Here is a 5,349-nt window from a genome sequence, read left to right on the forward strand (position 1 = left end):
AAAGAATACTGTAAATATCAGTGGATATAGAAAAGTCTGGGATGTTGTCAGAACTCTGCTACTAACTAGCTACACATGGCCTCAGACAAACTAAATCTATTTACTTTATACACCATGAAGGGATTAAATGAAATTAGTTTCTTCTTCCAAGTTCATATTGAATTAAAATAAGAACTGAAGAGAACAAAGTTGTGTAACTTCACTGTTCCTAAAATAATTTTGAGAAAATAAAGGCAAATAGTTTAGAGATGCTGCAGACCAGAAAAAGCACAAGGTATATTCTCTTCCTTAAAGGACACAAATTGAAGGGTTATAAATGGATTTTTCACCTTTACCATCATTTTCACCTTTACCTCTATTCCCATCATTTGTTCATCTTGGGAATAGTTTCTTGTCTGCCTTTTGGGAACTAGATTATTGACTTTTCATGTTCCAGGGGGTCTGTAACTCTGACCCCAGGTTCAGTCACAGAAATTGTTGTCCGAAGTCCTTCTAATCAAACAACACAAAATAGAAGTGTTTTGTAGACTATTATAGGCTCTCTTCTTGCCTAAAACACAGAAGACTGATCAGACCCTGTTTTCCTTTCAACAAAGTATTAAAATACATCGACCAACATAGACATCCATTCCTGAAAAATCTCAAATTAAAAATATCAAAGTCTAATATAAAGGTGTTATTTTAGAGATTAACCAGATGAAACGGCTTTCTATGTGGGTGACCTGGGGACTGACAACAAAATGAAGAGAAGAAATACAGGACAAAGATCTGTAGAGAAGATGCTTTAGGAAGAGAAGCTTATAAAATAAAGTAAAGGTAATGGACATTTGGATCACATGTGGAGAAGCCCTATACAGTGAACTTAGAAAATGTGGTAGAGTGATTAAATAATTCTGAAGACATTTATTAGCTTACTTCAATGGTCAGTCTGGAGAAATACACAAGGAAGAACAAAAGGGAGGTGGAAGGATAAAGAAACTGGCCATTAAATTTAATTTTTTTTGTCTGCCCTAAATTTCCTTAATATCTACAAGATTTTTTAAATTTTGCTTTGAAACAGAGAGTACTTTAACATTTTACCAATAGAAATTTGAAATTGATACCATAAAATAATTCCAATTCTTCAACCACATGGTCACAGGACTACTCATCAGATGTCCTTAAGGAGATAATTCCATCACACCTACACAAGGGTAGAAATATTTCTCCCAGAATAAAAAGTTTAATTTGTCACTTGATTACCTGAAATTAAAACAAAACGTCTAGCTTCCTTCATAAACTCCGTGTCAACATAGCACATGGTTCCATCTCTAGACTTTTGATAAAAGACTCAAAGAGCGCTGCAAAACTGTGGTAGTTTCTTCATGTGGAAGGATGCATAGTACCACAATGAGGAAGGCTATTTGCCTTTCTTTTATTTCAAATTTGATATAATTTGTGAACTTCTATAGTCAAAGGGACTGCAACAAATTATTTTTAAGGCACTTGGCTAATATTTTAGAATTCCCCAAAGAAAAATGTCTTCAATATTTTCTGAGTCACCTTGTTAAGTGATTATCTCTTAAGACCATTAGCAATATAATCACATGTGTTTTCTGTAGGGAGGAAACAACTGTTTCCAACGTAGGTCCAGAACACATTCTGAAGCACACTGTTAAGGACATGACTCAGTCTTTTAGCAGAAAAATAATAAAGTATTCAAATATTCCCTTAATTCTACTTATCATAGAGTTATAGGCTATAGGACAGTGATAACCAAACTATGTAATATACTGTATAATAATCATTTGAACACTTCGCTAAAAATGAAGACTCCTGAAACATACAACAAGCCAACATAACACAGCTGAAGATTTGTTTATAGCTCTGTTCCCCTTTAGACTAAGTTTATATTAAGCCTATGGTTAAGTTACTTAGAATGGTTTCTTCTTATTTTCTTTTGAACATGGTTATGTTTTTCATTTGAAGTATAGTTATTTCATTTGATTTGGTTTGCATTTAATTTTAAAATTTTTTGTCCTTTACTTTTGTTGACAGTTTTTATATGTAAAAAATCAATATGCTTCTCCAAAGTAAAAATACACACAAAAACCCCAAAGAATACTATTCTCAATGAAATGTCATTCTCTATCCTTTCCACCCCATTGCTCAAGATCTACAGAAAAGCAGTTTCAGAGTTTACCGGTTTATTGGTCACATGTTTCAATTTTACAAAAAAAGATTTGTTCATGTTTTCTTGTTATTTATAGCATGCGAAGTATACTCCCTTACATTTGATTATTTAATGTAATAAATGCTGGCAAACATTAGATACAGTTTAAGGAAACTGCCTTCATTATCATTATTTTTTAATGGTGGAAGAATACTCCAGTGTAAATATAGGCTAATAGTTTATTCAACAATTACTATATGTTTTGGTATTTAGTTTTCAAAATTTTGTGGTTATAAACAAAGCTGCCAAATTAAAAAATATATATATCAAAGTCAATGTTACTTGCATGCTATCTATAGATTCAACAAAACCCCAATCATAATCTCAGCAATTAACGATCTGATTCTAAAATTTCTTCAGAAAGGGCAAAATGAGAGCATTTACTCCTGACTTAGGAGTGATCAAAAGTTTCTTAGATGTGTTACAGAACACAAAAGCCATTTTAAAAAATGTACAGGTTAGGCGTGATCAAAATTTAAAACTTTTACACATCGAAAGATCCCATTAAGAAAATGAATAGCCAATTTGCAATAGTCACAAATAAAATAAAACACCTAGGAATAAACTTAAACAAATAAGCGAAAGATCTCAGCTGGACACAATAGCTCACACTTTTTGAGGGTGAGGCACGTGGATCACTTGAGTCCAGGAGTTTGAGACCAGCCTGGGCAACATGGCAAAATCCCCTCTACTGAAATACAAAAAATTAGCCAGGCATGATGGTGTGCACCTGTAGTCCCAGTTACTCGGAGGTTGAGGTGGGAAGATCACCTGAGTCTGGGAAGTTGAGGCTACAGTGAGCCAAGACTGCACCCCTGTATGCCAGCCTGGGCAATGGAAGTGAGACTGTCAAAAAAATAATAATAATAATAACAGAGGGAGAAGGAGGAGAAGGAGGAGAGGAAGAAGAGGAATAAGAATAAGAAGAAGGAGAGGGAGAAGGAGAAGTTGATATGGTTCGGATTTGTGTATCCACCCAAATCTCATGCTGAGTTGTAATCCCCAGTGTTGGAGGTGGGGCCTGATAGGAGGTGATTGGATCATGGGGGCAGATTTCCTCCTTTGGTGCTGTTCTACTGATAGAGTTCTTATGAAATCTGGTTTTTTAAAAGTGTGTGGCATCTCCCCCATCTGTCTTCCTCCTGCTTTGGCCATGTGAAGATGTATCTATTCCTCTTCACTTTCCACAATGATCACTTTCCACAATGATTGCAAGTTTCCTGAGGCCTCCCCAGTCACACTTCCTATACAGCCTGCAGAACCATGAGCCAATTAAACCTCTTTTCTTTATAAATTACCCAGTCTCAGATATTTCTTTATAGCAGTGTAAGAATGGACTAATACAGATCTCTAAAATGAGAACTGTAAAACATTGATGAAAAAATAAAGCAAAAAGATATTCCATGTTCATGGATTGGAAAAATCAATATTGTTCAAATGTCCATACTACCCAAAGCAATCTGCAGATTCAATGCAAACCCTATTAAAACACCAATAACATTCTTCACAGAAATAGAAAAAACAATCCTAAAATTTATATGGAACCACAAAGGAACCAGAATAGCCAAAGCAATCATAAGCAAAAAGAACAAAGCTAGAGGCATCAAATTATATTACAAAGCTACTTGACTTCAAATCATACTACAAAGCTATAGTAACGAAAACAACATGGTACTGGCATAAAAACAGACACATACAGCGATGGAACAGAATAGAGAACCCAGAAATAAATTCATGCATTTACAGTCAACACATTTTCAATAAAGGGACCAAGAACATACATTAGGAAAAGAACAGTCTCTTCAATAAATGTGCTGGGGAAACTAGATGTCCATGTGAGAAAGAATGAAACTAGACCCCTTTCACCATACACAAAAGTCAAATCAAAATAAAAACTTAAATCTAAGAGCTGAAACTTGAAACCACCAGAAGAAAACATTGAGGAGATGCCCCAGGACCTTGGTTCAGGCAAAGATCTCTTGACTAAGTACTTGAAAGCATAGGCAACCAAAGTAAAAGTGGGCAAATGAGATCATATCAAGGTAAAAAGCTTCTACACGGCTAAGGAAACAATAGAAGTGAAGAGACAACCCACAGAATGGGAGAAAATACTTGAAAACTACCCATCTGACAAGGGATTAATAACCAGAATACATAAAGAGTTCAAACGCCTCAATAGCAAAAAAAAAAAAAAAAAGTCTGATTTTTAAGTAGGAAAAAGATCTGAATAGACATTTCTCAAAAGAAGATGTACAAATAACAAATATACACAGGTATTCGGAGTTTTTTTTAATGTTCAACATCACTAATCATCAGATCAAATCAAAACCATCATGAGATATCATCTCACCCCAGTTAAAATGGCTTTTGTCAAAAAGACAGGCAATTAACAGATGCTGGTGAGGATGTGGAGAAAGGGGAACCCTTCTACACTGTTGGTGGGAATATAAATTAGTACAGCCACTATGGAAAATAGTATGGAGCTTCTTCAAAAAACCAAAACTGGCCATGTGCAGTGAGTCACGCCTGTAATCCCAGCACTTTGGGAGGCCGAGGCAGGCAGATCACAAGTTTAGGAGTTCAAGACCAGCCTGGGCAATATGGTGAAACCCCGTTTCTACTAAAAATACAAAAATTAGCTGGGCGTGGTGGCAGGCGCCTGTAGTCCCAGCTACTTGGGAGGCTGAGGTAGACTTGCTTGAACCCGGGAGGCAGAGGTAGCAGTGAACTAAGATCACGCCAATGCACTCCAGACTGGGCAACAGAGGGAGACTCTGTCTCAAAAAAAAAAAAAAAAAACACTAGGAACACCATGTGATCCAGCAATTCCACTGCTGGGTATATAACCAAAAAGAAAGTCAACATACCAAAGAGATATCTGCACTCCCATGTTTATTGCAGCACAATTCACAATAGCCAAAATATGGAATCAACCTAAGTGTCCATCCATCAACAGATGAATGGATAAAGAAAATGTGGTATATATACACAATAGGATATTAGTCAGCCATAAAAAAAAATGAAATCTTGTTATTCGCAACAACATGAATAGAACTGGAGGATATTACGTTAAGTGAAATAAGCCAGGCATAGAAAGACAAATATCATATGTTCTCATGCATATGTGAAAAACTTGA

The sequence above is a fragment of the Trachypithecus francoisi genome, unplaced genomic scaffold (genome assembly GCF_009764315.1).
Source record: "Trachypithecus francoisi isolate TF-2019V2 unplaced genomic scaffold, Tfra_2.0 Lachesis_group3, whole genome shotgun sequence".
NCBI classification, from domain to species: Eukaryota; Metazoa; Chordata; class Mammalia; order Primates; family Cercopithecidae; genus Trachypithecus; species Trachypithecus francoisi.